At 31.7% G+C, this 21,101-nt stretch overlaps 1 long non-coding RNA gene across 1 annotated transcript; it reads left to right on the top strand.

Annotated features, from left to right (window-relative positions):
* Positions 1-456: 456 nt before the first annotated feature.
* Positions 457-20,759, top strand: LOC144642429 (uncharacterized). Its single transcript, XR_013568732.1, has 2 exons — positions 457-497; positions 20,381-20,759. It is a non-coding gene; the product is annotated as an uncharacterized LOC144642429 (long non-coding RNA).
* Positions 20,760-21,101: the final 342 nt, after the last annotated feature.

Below are 21,101 nucleotides of genomic sequence, written 5' to 3'. Positions count from 1 at the left end.
ACCATCGACGGTTTAAATGGTGAAAAATCGACTACTGGATCCTTCCTGAAATCAAAACTCGGGAAAGATCTTGATTTTTTGGGGTTTGAAGGTACGGTGACCTAATAGTAAACCAAAACTAATACATGTATAGAAGAAAGCAATTTTTCTTGGCGCGGATAATAAGATTTTTGAGAATGAGGTCTGGAAGTGCCTATATGTTTTTAATAATTACTTACGTTTCTGTTTACTTTGTTTGGGATTAAAAAGCTTCATTGTGGCGGCTTTTTATTTTGTTGCGTTGCGTTTTTGAATGGTTACCCGATTGTTTGTAACTACAGAATCTTATGGGCTAAAGCCGACTGCGACTTAAATCGTCACTTCACTGAAAAGGTGACAGATTCGAAATTGTTCGCGCTGCTGTGGTAAGGCTGCATTAAAAAGCCGATATTGAGAAGCATAAAAAATGAAGGGATTCGTACTGATTATTTCCATTTTCTGTGCAGTTATCACGGCTGGTAAGTTATATTTTTGTTTCTTAAGACGGAGTCTCAACTTCGTCTGCAGTAGTAATGTACTACACTCTGAGGCAAATTTGCCTTAGAGATGTAGTACATCACTACTTCCAGTGCTGGATACAAAATATGGGACAAAAATGGATTCAAATATTGGAATCAAATATTAGAATCAAAAACTGAAATTCAAACCCTAGAAAACCAAGCCTGTAAAACCAAGCCTGAAAAACCAACCCTAACTCAACCTTAGGATCAAAATAAAAAAATCTCTTATACCTTTTTCAAAATTTTGGATACAGTGCGTTTAAACAAGCCTTGAAATCATAACTGAAATATGAATCTGGAAAAACCAAGCGAAGCAGATTTTAATGAGTCCGGCACCGCAGATCGTAAGATCGAGGAGGGGGATGGGACGAATGTTAAAAAATCACAAGGCCTTGGTGGGTAAAAAAGCTTCGTAAGAAGCTTTTCGGGCCTTGTTTTATGATGTTTTTGAAATTTATTTCAAAAATCACCTTATTTAAAAAAATGCTCTTATACTCTTTTTTAAAAATCTTGCATCTTAGTGCGTTTAAACAAAACTTGGATCAAAACCTAGGATCATAACCAAGGATAAACATATGAGTTTGTCTTTAATATCCATAAGGATATGTTTCAATACATCTTTCCGATATGTATTTTATTGCGCGCTTGTCATATCCAAAGCTGTATACCTTTTCTTCATATTTGTTTACAATTTGTTTATTCTGTCTGGTTATTTTATTTTCATTTACTAATGTGAGTTCTTTGATCTCGTTTTTTACAATTTTAATCATATTTGTGTGATTTAGTATTTGGGAATTTTCGTGGTTAAGGCTGAAACCTTTGATAACGCATTTCTGCTTATTATTACCATATATGAAACTATAATTCTTTGGTCCTCCTGAAACGAATGTATTATTTATAGATTCGCCGTCTAACTCATCTGTTAAATCACCTAACATATCACCTGTTTCTATTGTCTTACCATTTTTGGATTCGATATACACAATACTATCTGTATCAAAATATAATACCTGTTTATCTAAATAGTCTAGTTTTTCATACAACATTAGCCGTGCACTGCTAGTCGTAAAACATGCTACATAGATATTTGTATTATAGCTATTGTCAACAAACTGATCTTTATAAGTATAACTCATCTGTACCATTTCTTCATTTATGAAGTTTATGTTTAAATTATCTATTGTATCATCGAGAACTACTTGATAAAATTCATTTATATCAGTCACGTATTTACATTGATTCATGTTATTTCGTTGGCCAAATTTTCCCCAAAGTGAGTTTAAACACATTTTTGCAATTGCTCGTAAACCTGAATTTTCATGTAATTCACCTAATTCAATGTCTAAATTCTTTTTAACTTTATTTCTAAAAATCATCTCGTCATTGTTATTTTTAAAATTATATTTTGTTGATTCAAGTTTTAGCTTCATGAATTTTTTTATATAACCTTTGAATAGATCATCAGATGAGTTCTCAAAATGCCAAACCTCATATATTTTTATAATTTTATAGCCTTTTTCAATGGCCTTATTGACCTCATCTGTTGTCCATGTACCAATAAATGCTCGTTCATTTTCACTATGTTGGCATCTTTCTTGTTGTTTTGATTTAGCACATGATATACACAGAGGGAACATTAGCTTTTCAGCCTTTTCACATTTGATTCTCTGAGGTAGAACAGCATGGTATAATTCTCTTGGAGCTAAAATTTTACATTTTATGAATCCATACCATTTTGTATCGTATTTTTCTGGTGATATTATTTTTTTAGGATGACCAATGGGATATTTTTTGTAGAACTGAACCGTAGGATATAAGGAGCAAAAGTCAACGTATTTACCACATTCGCCTTCTTTGAATTTGTACAATAATTTGGTAGCATTTGTACGCCCCCCGTAGAAAGCATCTCTAGGGTTTAGTTGCCCAACCACTTCTCTATACCAATCATTTTTATAATATTTCTGAAAACTTTTATCCTTTTTTAATTTACATTCCCACATTTCAATAAGATTGTAACCAGCAGTTGTTATTTTTTTGTTTTTATCTTGTGTTTTATTATACAAAGTACCCATATCACTTTGATTCTTATTATTGATAACATCGGCCTTGTAGCAATCTGGGCATCCATGCCAGAAGCAACCTTGAAATTCATAAATAGTATTTGTAGATGCACAAAAACCATCTACTTTTAATTTGTTATAGTTGCATTTGATAACTTTTTCACCACCTTCCAAGGCATGTTGAATTTTAATTTTATTTTTCTTACTTATGTAATCAAGCCATGCAATACTGACTGCACTATGGTTTTCTGTTTGAACAACATTATCAACCACAGCTACGGTATTTTTTGGCATATAATTACCTCTATAAATAGCCATACAAACACCGGCTATTGTAATGTATTTTAGTGGGTCAATATTTTCCTCTTTAATGAAATCTTGCCTGAATTTTAACATACATCTTCTTAATATATCAACATCTGACCTACAGTATTCAATTAATTCTTTTTTGAAATCGAAAACATAATTTTCATTAACACGATCATTATACCATTGTAAAAATTTTTGTCTATCATGGGTTTTCATTTGATTATACCCATAATGCTTTTTAGAAGGTATTTTTCCTATATAGTTTTGATTACAAATTTTGTTGAAATAATGTGGGAAATATCCTTTTTTCAGCTCGTTTAAACCAAACGTTTTAGGAAACGATGATAATGGTTGCTGAATAAAATTTAAGCTGTCGATTATCTTGATTCTTAATTGTGGAATTTCCATCATCATAATTTTTGCACCATTGTAAATACAGTAAGGTTTAAAACCATTATCAATACACCATTTAAGAATAAAATGGGTGTCGTACCTTTTGGAATTGTGAGCCAGAAGTGTGTATCCTTTATATTTTTCATTAAGAATACCACTACAAAAACTATTAATATCATTGAAGATTGATTCATTACCATTGAAATCATGGCCGATAGCTAAATTAACTTCATGTGTTCCAGTGTTTTGTGTACATTCGAAATCGAAAAATAAATATTTTTCATTATACGTTCTACATGAGTAGCAATAATCTTTTCGTTTTATGTTTTTATTTAATCTGCAAGGATTTTTGTTATCTTTGATGCAATTTCCACCCTTACACTTGATCTTTTTCATGAAACATTTATGTTTGCTTTCACAATAGCTATTACAATTATTACACATTTTGTAACCACATTTATGTATTTTAATATATGGTTTTAGGATGATTTGATTGCATTTTAAACATTTTGCTACACTGCTACACACTGAATCATCATCATCTTTTTTCGATCGATTTCTTGTATGGTTTTTAAAGCAACTTTTACCATGAAAAACACGATTGCAGTGTTTACAGGTAACGTCTTTACCATTGCATTTATTATCGTCTGGGAAATATTTAAAGCAAGAAAGGCATTTTTGGGGGCATTTATGTTTATCACGTCTTGTATAAGCTTTTTTGCAACTATGACAGTAATATGCTACATTTAGAAAAGCTGTCATTGATTTTATGACATCAAAATGATTCCGTGTTTTGTATAAATAAATTTTGTTAATTTTACCATTATTAGCTGTATATATGATTTCATTAAACTGCTCAGAATCGATAATGTTAATCTCAATATCTAAATGTGATGCAAAGCTATTTACATCTTCTAAAGAATTTCCATAATCGTTAATTTCAACATTAGCATTATTATGAAGTTCTTTGGCTTGAATTTCTTGTAGTTTTCTGCTTTTATTGAACCCATCTTTCAACTGAGTTGTGGTGTAATTCTCAGGGTGTAAATTAGCATAAGCTGTTACAATGGCCCTAGCAAGGCATATTGAGTCGGTGTTTTTTATGGTGATAATACATTGCTTTCTATTCACTGTTTGTATTGATAAATACAATCTTCCTTTACCACTGGGTATTTTGACAGATTGAATAATTATTATGCAATTTTCTAAATCTATCTCTTTATATTCTAAAGTATTGATTATGTCTGAGAGTTGATTTAACTTGAAATCAGAAATTTTTATCATTTTTGTTGATATAGGATTATTTAATTCATCATTTAAAATTACCAATCTGAGTCTGTCATTACCTTTTAACTGTCTTTTCTTTATTGCCATTTCAACTATTTTTTTCAAAAACACTAAAAATTTCATTTTTATTGCTTATAGCATTTTTACGTACATTTATTTTGAACTCATTAGTGTAAGCATTGAATTTTTTATTTTCGGTATTTCCAATTTCAGTTATTTTAAATAGAGGCTGGTCATTGGATGTTGTATCATAAATGCTGTCATCGAAATTAAATTCATTTGTGAGTTTAGTTCTTGAAATTGGATTTTGACTGCTAATCAGCTTCTTGTGTTGTTGTTTAATTTTGTTCATCATCTGTTTAAAGTGAGCTTCTCTAATTGAATCTTCCATTTGACTGAGTTGTGCATCACGTATTAAACTATCGTTTTTGTCCCGTATAGCCTTATCCAAAGTCTTATCGTTTCGATATTTATGTACTTTGTTAATCACTGTTTGTCGGCTAATCTTTTTCACCAAATCCATCCATGAAAAGCCCATTTTTTTAGCATCAGCAAGGTAATCATTGGATAATTTTTTTATAAAGCTTATTGTTTTAGTTTTGGGTTTGGGTTTGTTTGTTGCTTTCTTTATTGGTTCAACTATTGGTTTGTTTTGGGGTTTTGGTTTGGTTACGAGTTTGGGTTCAGCCTTTGTGATGCTATCAATCAACACTAAATTACCAATACTGTTATTATTTTTGTCACCATTTTCATTTACAACGACTTTATCATCAGGAATCTCATTATAAAATGTCCTAAATACGAAATCTTTAACTAATATCTTTTTCTTGAGATCATAAGGGTTATCATAGTCTTTTTCTGCGATATATAAATAAGGATATCCATCTTTATCAATAGCCGGTTTAACTACTTTCATTTTTGGAATATTGAGTATATCTCCATCCGAAGTAGCACCAAGAGTGTTATCAACACTATTTATAAAAAATTGTTTATCATTATGATTAATGGTATTTTGTTCCATATTATAATTAGAGATATTATTTTTAATAGCGTTTTTAGATGTGAGTACTGATGAGATCACATCTTGAGTTTTTAGCGGGTTTTTAAAATTTTTTTTTTCCATTTTCATATTTATAGTAAATTAATTTTTCTTTAAGTGTTTTTATAGTAAAATAATTTTTTTGATTTTTCATTTTTTTAAATAACTAGATATATTATATATTTAGTCATTGTAAAAGTGCATGATGTGTTGATTATATGTATCATTCTTCATCGATTATTTCAAACCGATCATCCTCTCGTAGACCATCTAATATACTATTTGTGATGTGTTTTTTAGTTCTCATATGCATCCATTTGGATGCTAGATTGCTATCGTAATCGCAAACGTCGCATCTCCACTGTTTATTAAGCATGTATTTGGTTTTTGAATTTCGAATAGCTTTTATCCGATCATCGTCATTATCGTATTTGCATTTCCCAGCCATTTTCTCTTTATTTTATATTATAAAATATTTCTTTATATCAGTTTATAGTAATTCTTATTTTTAAATAACCAGATATAATTATATATTTGGTTACCGATAGTACAAGTAACAATAACAGCTATTAATATGCTGTGCAATCAGCCTCTCAAAGGCCTTCCTCAATATAAGATACATAATTATTCTTTATATCAATAATAGTTCTAAATTCAGTCTATTTTCATCAAAACAACTGCGATATGATTATTATTCTGAAATATGAAAATCAAGTATGGTATCCCACAGGTAGTGACATGATTAATATTTAAAATGCTTTTTGAAAACCTTTGAGAAGATTCTAACAATTAAAAAAAGAGATGGGGATTTCCCTCAGTTTTTTATAGTGCGTTTAGATATAAACAGATAATTATTTTCTTTAATATATATATATAATGACTGATATAACATTAAATATCAAACACCTTTTAGAATCTGATCAAAGCTCGAATGATATAGCCTTCATTAATAAAATGTATTGTATTCAGAGCATCCTTAAAACAAATATTTGTATTATTAAAATGCTATCTTCAGACATATCAAATGAAGACAAAAATCATGTACGTTTAAAGTGTATACCTGAAGACCAGAAACGACGACGGGGAAGGCCTCGTAAGGATCAACATTAAATACATAATTATTCAGTTTACGGTTTTAGCCATAAGTTATAAATGATTAATGAGTACAATGTTTTTAATGACGTGATTTCTATTGACCAATCATATTTCAACAAATTTTACTCAAAAAGTTTACTCAAAAGTTTACACAAAAGTTTACACAAAAGTTTACACAAAAGTTTACTCAAAAGTTTACTCAAAAAGTTTATTCTGAAATTTACTGCCAAACACAGCTGTGCCGTGAAGTTATGTGTGTTATATATATAATGGTTTGTAATTCTGAAATCCACGATGAATTAAAAAATTTAAAAGAACCTATATGCCCTTTCTGTGATCAACTATTGATAAAAGGTATCAAGGATGCTGAGCAATGCTGTAGTAAGCAGGATATAGAAAATATAAATGGTATGGATGTCTGTCTAAATTGCGGTTTGGTTAATAGTTATGATTATGTCAGTGAGTACATTGATTTTTATGAAAATATGCATAGAATACGGCGAGAATCGGTATATCATCGTAAATACCACATTGAGAATGTTTTAAACGATTTATGTATTAAAAATGGAGTTCAATTGTCTCATAATCAGCGCGATAAGATTTACAAAGTGTTTCATGAGATCGATACTATTCTTCCATCTATAAATAAAAGAAGAAAGAGGATGATCTCAACGAAATATATTATAAGACAGCTGTTTAAAATGCTCGGTATACCCTGCGATTTTATACAGATTTCTGAATCAAAAAAAACACTAGCGTTTAATGATCGGTATTGGGGTGAGATTTTATTGTTGAAATTTGATGAGATTATGAAGATTATTCTGAAGTGAATTTTTTATAATATTTTTTAACATATTCATCTACAGTGGGGCATTGATCAATTACTATGTCGTCAAGCACTTTTAGATCGGTCAGAAAAGCATTTTCGTCTGATGGTAAGCCTCTCAAGAAGCATTTTATCTGTATACAAACTTTCTCATAACTTGTGTATGCAAATTTGCATTTATTCACTTTGTCAGATATGTTACTCTTTGTTATATAACCATGAATCAAAACACCCGATCCTGTTAAACAACCTATAACAATAGGATTAAGAGTGATACTACCAACAACAGTACCTATGACAGTCAAGCCAATGGAGGACATCTGCAGAGACAGATAAACACGTTTCAATTTCTTATACTTCCATTTATAACATGTCTGTAATCGGTGGTAATTATTATACAGGTCCTTCAATTCCTTCACTCTATCTTCTGATAATTTGTTGGATATGTGATTAAAATTCATCATATATCTTCTCATATGTTATATGATTATACAATGTTTCGTTCATTCGATTTTCTATTTTTTATTCTGTTATATAATTTCCTGATATTTTGGATCAATCGTTCAATACTTTTTAGTATCTCATGTATTAAATCTACAGCTTTCATATATATATATTGTTTATACAATTAATTGATTTTCATAAAATAGTGAGTTAGATAATTTATTCGAAGAATACACCCCCTGTTTTATCTAAAAATTGGATTTTATGATACTCTCTACCATTTATCGGATATGCAGTTTTACTAAAAGCGATTCTTTGTACATAGTAATCTGAACTGATTTTAATGTTGGATGCATTGATATTAAACCCAGACAATGTTTGATCAATACTCATAACATTATTGCAAACAGCGATTCTAAATTGATTCCCTATTTTAGTATACCAGAGGTTTAAAAATTTAGTTATATAAACATCTCTGATTTGCTCTGTATATGAATCTAAATCATATTCAAGTGCTAATTTATTATTCTCTACTTTAATCCATGGGAAATGAAAGCTACCCTCGTTGCCTAATTCTATTTTAATTCTTTTATTATCACCGAGTTTATAGTCATTTTTGAATGATATATATATAGTGTAGTCATTTGATTCAGTGATATTTTCATTTAAATTAATTACGAAAACACCTATAAAGCCCCCTTTTGGTTCAAATTCTGTTAACAATTTAGTAGTTTGAAAAACGAGATTACTACCTAAGCCAGAAACAACACTGCCGTTGCTATCTGACATAGTAAAATTCGATACATCTAATAAATCAAAAAAGTATTCAAACACTTCATTATAATAACTTTTGGGTTGGAGTGATAATATTTTTGTTTCAAGATAGGCCTTAAGATTATCATTGAAGCTATTCAGTTGTTTATAATTGACGGCTTGGCTATCACTATTTCCCTCTTCAATACCATAAATAGCTTTATTATCCATATTGATCGCTGTGTTGAAATTAATTTGGTCATTAGCTATATAATATATTTGATCATAAATACTTGGTTCGACATTGGATTGATGACCAGATATTCCATAAACAGTGAAATATGTCTGTAGTTTAGGGTCATAAGAGCTTCCTGTTTTATTTTTCATGACTAAATCGAGATACAAGTAATTGTTTCCGATGCTTTGACTTTTTGTGAATTGGCATATCAATCTGACATATTTTTGTGTTTTAAACGTTTTTCTGCTAACGTTATGAATAGTTTCTATGGATGATGTGCCATATATTTCCAAACTGTCAGGGTCAATATCATCACTAACCCACATAATCTCAAGAACAGCAGTATATTGATCATTGGTCAATAAATACAGATTTAGTCCAATTCTTGAACTGTAATAGCCTTTAGAACTGTCAAGCAATAATTTCATGTCAACAACCTTTTTATTTACCTTATGTGGTGAATTTTGAAAGGTTACAACATTCCCCAATTCGACATCATCTTCTTCACTCACTTGTGCATTGGGATCATCCATTATATATTTGAATTTATTTTCACCATTAGCTGATTGAACATGACTTTCACCAACATAATCAAGCATGTATTTTTTGTTTACAGCGTCTGTATTATTGCTTGGGGTTTTTAGATGGGTTATATTATACCCACCCATATCGAGATTTGCCTCCATCATGTTACTACCGTGAATATTGAGCCTATTTTGTATGCTCTGAGCTAAGCCATTACCAACAGCCTTCGTTAAAAAAGTACTGTCGGCATATATTTTGGAAACCTTGCTCTGAAGGGTATTAGCCAAAATAGCACCTGTTTTCTTCGTTAGAAAAGTATTGTCGGCATATGTTTTATCAGCTTTAAGCGCGTTTCTGGAGTCAATATATTCTTTATTCATCACATTTGACATATTACTATATCCTGAATCGAATTTCGGTACGTTTATTATGCTGTTAAACGTTTGTTCGTTATTGGTACTAAGATCGGCTTTATCAGTGAGTTTGTTGTTTAGTTCTGTTTTGACTTTATTGTCTTCTAATTTTACATATTCAACATTCGGTATTGATAAGTCGTTATACAACCCATCATAGTAAGCTTCAGTGTTCTGAAGTGAAAGTCCAACACAATCAAAATGGGTTTCATCACTGTTTTTTTTCATTAAAAATTGGTTGACATATCTCTTGTTAACAGCACTACTCAAGTCTTTTGCATATGTATCAAGATCAGCATCAAATGCTACGTCATCTTGAGTCTTTAACCCAAATATTTTCTTTTTATCCATATCATAATTGCCATCGTCCGTCAGTTTAAAACCAACCCCAGCTGGTCCTTCTTTTCCAACACTACCAGTTATTGCATTCGCAGTATGATTGCCGTCAAAAAATCCCATATGTAATTATGTTATATATTTTCAAAATAGTTCTTGATGAATTTTTCATTGTGATTGGTGTTTGTCATTGATAATGGTTTCAAGATGTCAAAATATCCTTTTTTGAATACAAGTGCTTGGTGTAAAAAATAAAGACAATAATAACCACATAAAACAGACTTGAGGTCTTGATATTGAGAATTATTAAAAAGAATATTGGTGATACCATCTCTCTTTGCTCTCATTTCAAATTCTTGGGGGTAATGCATTCCGAAACTGTCGAAATACCATAATGTTTTGTCATTTTTACCTTTTATACAACAAGTCCAATGAGTTCCAGCATTATTCAAATCATCTAAATTGATAATACATGGACTATGATTTTTAGGCATATGTTGGTTTCTGCTATATATGCCGGTAATATCAATTTTTAAATAATCACACCAATTAATCAAATCTCTATCGCTCAAAGCTTTATTAATGAATTTTGGTTTATTTACAATCTCAATCCAATTATTGGAATGGTTGTTTGTGTTACTTTTTTCTTCATGGTTCTTTTTTTTATTCCTGAACCTTTCTGATCCCAAGTACCAATGAAAGGGGGGCTTTTGTACTGGGCATAATCGTGGATATTAAATGGTCTGTTACGCAATCCTTGTCCTTGGCTTTTTATTGAAGGTGGATACGGTCTATTTTGAAGACCCATACCCGATTGTATCATTGGTTTAATATGAGAAATTTGTGTTTTTGAAATTTTTATATCAACACCTTTATTGAGGGTTTTCGATTTTTTGATCTTATTGATCTGTGTTTTTGTCAGAAACATTTTGTCGCTTCCAGACAACTCATTAGACGACAACCTCAGTGTTATTGGAGATTTGTTCATGATGGCTTTTGTGAGCTTCAATTTCTGGTTTCCGCTGAGTGATACAGTGTATGGTTTGTATTCAGTCATATATATAAACATTATATAAAATACATTTGATTAACGAATCAAGCTTTGAGGAGAACTTTACCATTGACGATATCAACACTAAGCTCTTCTTCATGGAGAATCAAAGCATAGAGGCTGTAATTTGCATTTGGATTCCCAGATAAATTGTAAATTAATTGGATCTTGGTTGAACCACTTTTGATTTCTTCCTCTTGGTTTCTAAGATCAAAATAGATGAGCCCATACAACTCTTGAAATGATTTCAGTGTGATTGTTGGGGAAGTATAATAAGCATTGAAATCTTTTTGATATTCCATCAATGTCCTGTATGCTTGTACGATCTCTGTATCTGGTTTTAATTCCTCATTTGGATAAAACACTCCGTTACTCAACTCAAGCCTTGCACTTGAAAATGTTCTTGCATTGGCAATGTTATATGTATTAAATAGAAACGGATTCTGTGTTTGATCATTCATTTTTGCATCATTAAGAGCCCACACGAAAACATGTCTCGGTTTACGAATAGAAGAAGTAATCCTGAATGTACCTTGACGTGCTGTTGTTGACGGAGAAATCTCTATCCTTTCTTTGTTATATGACCATGTGTGTGGCTTCAGATATTTTTGAAGAAATATCTGCTCACCCTCAGCATTGAATATCATTTTCGGTACCCATAAAACAAGCCTAGTGACAATAAACCTACCAGGATCACCTCCATTTCGAAATATCACATTGTTATCAGTTTCAAGATTGACATCAATGGTTACTTTACCATTGGGTGCTATTTCTGTCTCAAAAGAGTTGAAAAAACCATATCTGTTCAATGGTAGTATGATGTTATTTTCAGCAGCTTGCGTGAGTAATGCTTTTCTTTTTGCGAAACCCTCATTGTAGTTTACATTATCTCCATCAACGAAATTTCTTACTTCATAAGCATTACCAGCGTTGTTTGCACCGTGTTGTACTGCTCTCATTGTATATTTTTGAATCACAGCTCCGACGGCTGTATCAGGGTAATTAAACATGCTTGGTCCGACTGTTTTAGTGTAACTTGATGATAATTCAGTCAGATTTTTCACATTGATAGCATGATTAACCCCTGGTGTATCCAGAGCATTCACTCCGTTGAATTCAACCTTCAACTGATTGATAAGTGAATAACCGGAATTGACGGTTGCAACCCGATCAGCAACATCATAACCAGTGTTATCCATTTTTGTGATTTTAAAATCGACAGAAAGGTATGAATTATACAAGTCAAAAGGATGAGTTTCACTGCTACTGTCAATGACGAAACGGTATCCACTCTTCTTTTGAAATTGATTGTTTGCAGGTAATGTTATTGGATTTTGTAATTCAAATGAGACATATTCATATCGTTTGCAATATTTCGAACTTCTGAAAGACATTATATAATAATGGTTTACATTATTTTACATGTTGGTTAATTTGTCGAATTCCAGACTGAGAATATCATTCCTCAATTGTTCTTCCGTCTTTTTCGTTCTTTCTGGTTGGAATTTTTTGTTTTCAGGATGTGATTGTAATAAGCTGACGATCATATCTCCCTTATTTTCTGATTCACTGTATTTTTTCAGTTTTTCTGTTTCTTTCTTGGTTGCTTTATTCAGTCTATTTTTGATGATGTTGCCAGTTTTATGTGCAACATGTTGTACTCCTTTTTTACCGGCTTTTTTTGCCAAATCTTTGTTGGTTTTACTTGTCAATGATTTTTTTGCAGTGGAAATCAAACTGTTCATAATACCACCTCCTTTTTTGTGATCATCAACTGGGTCACCGGTTTCAATGTCGATGTAGTATGACATACCGGTATTCATATCTCTCACTTTTCTGATTCTGCTCATATACGAATACGATATATAATATCACACTTCTTTCAACAGCAAAGTCAAGTTAATTGGTATATTATTGAGATGGATAGGGTTGTTCAATCCATCAGTGATATATATCCTCAATTCTTTGATGATGTTGGTATTGATTTTGTTGAAAAGGGGTCGAGGTATTGTTTCTTTTATTTCAAATGGATAAGATATCTGCAAATTGGCAACACTGAAACGATAAAGTACATCACCTTGCATCCCTGAAACAAGCGAGTCACTCAGAAGATTACAATGAATGAAAATGTTATCTACATTTCTCGTTATGTTAGGAGCATTGTGTCCATATTTTGATGATGTGATGATTTCTTTATTGAAACCAATCAGTTTTGAGAAATCACCTTCTCTGAGATCTAATCTATATCCATCTTCCAATTCGATATACACTTTCAATAATGATGATGAAAATTTCAGTGAAATACCTCTTCCCTTATCGTTTAAATCACCATTCACTTCGAGTATTTGTGAAATATAAGCATTAATGTCTGTATAACTATAATTTCCATCATGGAAAACGATTTCAACCCAATTTGCTCCAGAATCTTTGCTGTATTTTATTTTGTTATTTCCATACTTTGAAGACACATTGAACCAGCTATAAGTCATTTCAGCACTGTAAAGAGCCAAATAATATGTTTTATTCCTGTCCAAGACTATTTCAGGCACATGATTGATGGTGAAATCATGAGACATTGAATCTCTTATTCCATCATTGCTATCCAAAAACATCGGGATTTCCATTATATCATTAGATTACATTAATTGAGTCCTGACAAATTTATCGTATTGTGTTTTAGCTATCACACCTTGTTTGAGTAAATAATCAATGATCTGCCACATTTCATTTCTGAGAGCAATACTTGTATTACCAGCCCTTTTGCTTCCAGTCAACAAAGTCAATCTTTTCATCAAATCGTTTGGGTTTGAGTATATGATTGCACCTCCAATCAGTTTTGATTTCCCTGATGATCTGTGTTTTGGGATGTTTGATAACATATTGAGATTATTGAATATTTTGATTGCTTTTGATGAATACTTTTTCTTCGGATTAAACCTCTTTGTGATGAGATCAACGAGTGATTTGTCAGCAATGTCTTCATAAACCATTTTGCCATCTTTCACGGCTTCGATGACCATTTCATTGATTAATCTTGGCATATTTATGAGTAAACCACCATACTGTCCATTGTTTATCTTGTAAGCATTCCGCTTCGGCTGTTTGTAAGACCTGATACCTTCACCTTTTTTTTCCCTCAAATTGATTCCTTTTATAACAGTGCGATATTTACTCAATATCTCTTGATCTTTCCTTGCGTTATTTTTAATAATCCGATTTGAAGATCGTCTTTTTCCAGTAAGATGAGATATTGCTGATCTAACTTCTTTTACATCTGGAATATCATTCAAATCAGGATCAAATCCATATTTTCTTATGATGTTTTTTTCACCTTGGTTGAAGATATGTTCTTCAACGACTTCTTTTTTTGGTACTTCTTCATCTTCATCTTCTTCTTCATTTTCTTCAGGTACTATGTCTAAAGGATCAAATTTTGATGGTAAATCACTTAACCAACTTTGAACCCCACTTTGTGAACCAGATGATGATATTGTTTCATTCAACATATCAACAGCTGAAATTAATTTTTCTTGTTTTTCATTCAAGTTTTCAATTAATTTATCTTGTTTTTTATCGATGGTTTCTTTCACCTCTTTCTGAGATGTTATAACGGGTTTGAATAATTCCTTGCTTTCAAATTGTCTTGATTGTTTTTCATCCAGTGTGTCTTTTATTTGTTTTCTGATTTGTCTTTTCAAAAGATTATTCTCATAATGCTTCTTCTGATTCTCTCTGAATTTTTCGATATCCATATATAATAGTTTAGATAAATGACAAAATTAATATATCAATTGACATAAATGCTGGAAGACAGATATTTTAATGTACACAATATATATATTGATGAAGATTCCAAACTATGACAACATCAAAAAAGAAGCCCAAAAACGAAGCTTAAATAACTTCTTGAATGAAGAATTCAGAATGCTCATTTGCGGTCAAAGCAATTCTGGTAAAACAAACCTTCTGATGCACATATTGAGAAAACCGCTCGTGTTTTATGACAAGATAATATTTTATACTCCGAATAGACATCAAGACAAAATAAAAGATCTCGAATCATTGATGGATGACATATCAAAAAAGGTTGGTTATGATGTGTTAGAGATTAAGACTGCTGATAAAATAATGGATACTGAAGAATATCCCAACAATAACAGAAAAATAGTGGTCTTCGATGATTTGATAAATTGTTGTGACAAAATTCAATCCAAAATAGCGAATCATTTCACTGACGGAAGACATCATAATATAACTCCCATTTATTTGAGTCAAAGTTACTATGATGTGCCTCAGAAAATAAGACTGAACAGTTCACATATGTTATTATATCCACCAGCCACAAAAAACCATTCCAATCTGATCGGCAAAGAAAACAGAATAGATCCCAATTTATTTGACAAACTGATGCCCTTCGAATTTTTGTTCATTGATAAAGAAAAGAGAAGCTGTAAAAAAAATTTTGATGAAATTGTATAATCAATATATATAATGGTCAAATCGTATTGTGTAAAACAGAAAAAAAGACTGAATGCATACCTGATAGCGAGCGATATGTAAAAACCAAAAATGGCCGAACTATGATGAAATGCATATGCGCTGAATGCAAAATCACTAAAACCCGTTTTGTAAGCAACAAATCTGGTAAAGGACTCGGAGAATCGATCAACAATAAAATCGGCAATAAGATCCCAGGGTTTCAGCAGGCTCAAGACGTAGCATCCTTTATCATGGGTGCTACAGGAGGTGATAAAGATCTGTTCAAAAAGTATTGGAGTGGAGACATCGCAAAAGGTGCCTTCAACACGAAAACCGGATTATTCTCAAAGAAATTCTGGACATCTCCAAGTGAGCATCAAGATCCGTCATGCTCTGGAACCGTTTGGGATAAAAAAGCAGGGAAATGGAGGAATAAATACTGTGATTAATATCTAATCAATATATATATATGTGTCAGTCATACTGTGTTTCGTGTAAAATGAAAACTAATTCAATCAATCCAAAGACAGTCAAAAGTAAAAATAACAAGCTGATGGAAAAAAGTATTTGCTCAATATGCAGAAAAAATAAAAGCAAATTCATTAAAAAGAAAAGCGGTAGAGGTTTTGATATCCACAAAGCTATTCTGAAAGTAGCTCCAAAAGAAGGGTTTGTTATGCCCGGCCATAAATATACCGGCCCGGGTAATCCTCTTAAAAAACAGGTAAAATGGGATCCAAATACAGGTAAAATACTAAAAATATATCAGTCACCAACTGGTAAAACAGATGCTGTATCGATGCAACATGATGTAGATTACAGCGTCTGTGCAAATAAACCCTCAAAAGATCAGGTTAAATGCAAAAACGAAGCTGATAAAAAGATGGTAAAAGCCCTTGATGCTATCCCATGGAAAGACAGACAATGGGGTCATGCTATTGCAAGGAACACTATTGCTACCAAGGCTAAAGTAGGTATGGGTGTAAAACAAAAGAAGACAAAAAACGGAAAACGGCGTTGAGTAAAAATGATTGGTCTCAACAATTAGCCGATGAGTTACATAAACCAATCAGACGAAAATTTAAAACTAGAAGAGTAATATCAAATGGAATTGACGACATATGGTCTGCAGATTTAGTTTTTATGGATAAACTTTCAAAATGGAATAAAGGTTATAAATATCTATTGACTATAATTGACGTATTCAGTAAATTCGCTTGGGCTATACAATTGAAAGATAAGAAAGGTACATCAATAACTAACGCATTCAACAATATTGTCATTAATGACAAACGTAAACCTGAATTTCTCTGGGTCGATCAGGGATCTGAATTTTATAACAAAACATTCAAGGAATGGCTAAAGCAAAATGATATTAAGATGTATTCCACTTTTAATGAAGGTAAAGCTGTTGTTATTGAGAGATTTAATAGAACTTTGAAAAATAAAATGTACAAACAGTTTACTATTCAAGGTAACACACAGTATCTTGAAATGCTACCCATACTGGTAAAAGAATACAATAATACAAAACACAGTTCAATAAAGATGACACCAACAGAAGCTTCAAAGGAAAAAAATCAAGGAATTGTATATCTTAACCTATACGGTGATATAGAGCCATTATCAGCAATACCCAAATTTAAGGTTGGTGATAAGGTCCGAATATCTAAATATAAACGAAAGGTGTTCGACAAAGGCTATACTCCTAATTGGTCAGAAGAGATATTCATCGTTGATAAGATCCAATACACTAATCCAATAACTTATAAATTAAAAGATTTGAATAATGAAGAAATACAAGGTAGCTTTTACGAGTCCGAACTATTGAAAGCAAAACAAGAAGTATTTCGTATTGATAAAGTAATTCGGCGGAACTATAAGAAGAAACAAGCTTTAGTGAAGTGGAAAGGTTATAGTGATGAATTTAATAGTTGGATACCAATCAAGGATTTACAACATATTTAAACGCACTACAGCTGTTCAAGCTATGATAGCTGGTAAAAGAAAAGTTGGCCTTGGGACAAAAAACCGTCAAGTAAAGAAAACTAATAAAAAGAAATAGCTAATGAATTTAACAACTGGATTTCTATGAAGGATTTAATATATAAATATATATTAAATATATTTATATATCAATCAAAATATAAAAACAAGAATTTAGTTGGCAGTAATATCACATATATTTTCGCCCAATATGAACCATATATCAGACCAGTATCTTTGATTAAATTCTTGTGTTTTTTGTTGTTTACTAACTTCAATATAATCACTTGGTATATCTAGATGTTGAAATATCCTCTTTAACAAATAACGAATACTTATAAGCCTATGTCTTTCTTTTTTCATATTTCTGTCTTTTGTTATAAATTTATTTATAGCACTACGATTTACAAAAATTAATTGATAGATTTTATTTATTTTTTCCCTTTGATTATCACTAATCAAAATTTTATTCTCAGTGCTTAATTTATCAATTATTTTATTGATATGGTAAAGGTTATTATTCAGTTTTTTTTTATATGTTTTATTCATTTCACGTTCTAATTCATTCCATTTTTCAACGCTCATACGATTTGTTGTCATCAGATCCCACATTTCAGTATAATTAAATTTATCTAACATAACTTTTCTATATAATAATAAAACATTATAATTTTATATAACTTTTAATAGTGCGTTTTAATCAGCATTTTTATTAGACCTATTTTTATTTTTATGATAAGCAAATGAGATTAGAAACACGGGTATCGAAATTATTACCATTTTTGGCATCTTGAATCAATTCTGAGAATAAAAGTTTATTTTATGACAAACGTTTATATAAAAGTTTGTATAAAAGTTTATTGTAATATGATTGGTTAGTTAATATAAACAATAGAACATTCGAATCTATTGTATTGAACCAAATATTATGAAACCATGACAATAATGCAGATGTTTAACCTTGAACTATAAAATATTAATCACCATAATTTTAAAAAAGTCATAAATATATATAAAAAATAACGAATCACAAGAAATATATAACATTAAAAATTTACCATAACTGTCGGTTAAAAATATATAAAAATTTCTAAAGTATATATATAAATGGTTGAAGTTCGAAGATATTTTACTGAAAAAGACAAGATGGATGCAAAAAGAAGGTCCAAGACTTTATATGCATCTAAAAAGGAATGGTTTTGTGTCATTTGCAATAATTATAACTATAAATTATCCGGTAAATGGAGACATCTTTTGACACAAAAGCATATTAATAACAGCATCATTTACAACAAAAAATCAGATTAAACGCACTAAGATGCAAGATTTTTAAAAAAGAGTATAAGAGCATTTTTTAAATAAGGTGATTTTTGAAATAAATTTCAAAAACATCATAAAACAAGGCCCGAAAAGCTTCTTACGAAGCTTTTTTACCCACCAAGGCCTTGTGATTTTTTAACATTCGTCCCATCCCCCTCCTCGATCTTACGATCTGCGGTGCCAGACTCATTAAAATCTGCTTCGCTTGGTTTTTCCAGATTCATATTTCAGTTATGATTTCAAGGCTTGTTTAAACGCACTGTATCCAAAATTTTGAAAAAGGTATAAGAGATTTTTTTATTTTGATCCTAAGGTTGAGTTAGGGTTGGTTTTTCAGGCTTGGTTTAACAGGCTTGGTTTTCTAGGGTTTGAATTTCAGTTTTTGATTCTAATATTTGATTCCAATATTTGAATCCATTTTTGTCCCATATTTTGTATCCAGCACTGGAAGTAGTGATGTACTACATCTCTAAGGCAAATTTGCCTCAGAGTGTAGTACATTACTACTGTCTGCTGCTCAACTTGAGCAGCTCAGGCAAGCTACTTCAGCGAAGCTTTGTTTAAAAATGTTAGCGAGCAGTTCATGTAACATAGTTACCTAGTTTAACAGAAGGGATGTACCTAAAAAGAGGACTATTTCGATTCATGACATTTTTTAATGGAAATATGTTTATTGACAAATTGAAATTATAGTTCAATATTTAAAGAGGGCTAATTAATACAACGCTAAATATGGATTCCTTTCATGTTCACTGTTGTATAGTTTTTGTATGTGTGTCACCGCCTAACAATATCAGGACCATTTTGGGTTTTGCGGAGAACAGCTTAACCGTGCACGGCCTCATTAATATGCACAACGACCTAGGTGAGATTTAGACAAGCCATACTACGCGTTTTTCTGCTCCAGAAAATAAAAACCTTGAAATAACTAACAAACAAACAAAAAAAAAAATAGGTCCGCAATGCGTACGTGTGGGGGCTTGATAATTTCAAATTTGATTCTTCTTTTTTGTGAATTCATTTATTACATTCAATTACCTTAAGGCTGCTATTTATTGCGGCAAATAATCTTTGCGATTTTTTGCAAATCGCCAAATTTAGTAGCCGCAGTAATTTCTACTCGCGAAATAAATCCCTCAGTCGACGCCAATGTGCGGGCTTTGCCCCAACAACAACAAAAGCCAGCAAAATCAAGCCTTCTGGTCACGAGTGTAACCAAGTTTAGTAATCCAAATTTTATCACTGTTACCGCAGTGTCTAACAGGTAATTTTCTCTTTGATTTTCAGTTTACAGTCTCAAGTGCTACTCCTGTTTAGAATTTGGCAAACCATCTGAAGAAAATACCGTTTGCTCAAAATCAAAAATGGAAACAAACGAAGCCAAGTACGTAAAGACATGCGCACTTGATACCTGCATACGAAGACATGGCACGGGATTGGATATCCACTCAGTAACGGCCTCGTGCACCAGCAAAGATCTTTGTGAAGCGGCAAAGAAAGCGTGCGAGGAAAGCGGTGAAGATTGTGGTGTCGCGTGCTGTACAACTGACAGATGTAACGCGGGCTCGTATCTTTCCTATAGTGTATTTCTTATGACCGTTTGCTCTGTCCTAGGCCTGTACGCAGTAAATTCAGTTACCTCTTAAATGCTATTTGATGACAGAGTGAAAGACTCGCGACAAGAACAACTCTTTCGAATGGTTTTGCGAGTTGAAAGTTAAAATTAAACCAACGAAGATTGCTTTAGCTGCGGCTTTGGACAAAGTCGTGTGTTATATAAACTTTACCAGGAAAATGACAGTGGTCAGAATCTGAGTTTGCTGTCATGAAATGACCTAGTACCTCTGCTAAGCCATTAATCTTCTTCATGTAAAAACCTTGTCTTCCATAACATGGTATAACCCTACAGAGAGTATTACCCTCGGGATGAAATGTGTCAGCCTGGAGGGGTTGGCGTGAGCATTCCGGAAAAATCCACCCTGCCCCGCTCACACCAACATTTCATTTA

This window comes from Oculina patagonica, chromosome 2, assembly GCF_052425735.1.
Source record: "Oculina patagonica isolate OP01 chromosome 2, crgOcupat, whole genome shotgun sequence".
Classification (NCBI taxonomy): Eukaryota; Metazoa; Cnidaria; class Anthozoa; order Scleractinia; family Oculinidae; genus Oculina; species Oculina patagonica.
Note: the sequence above shows the minus strand (reverse complement) of the source record. Positions and strands in the feature narration are given on the sequence as shown.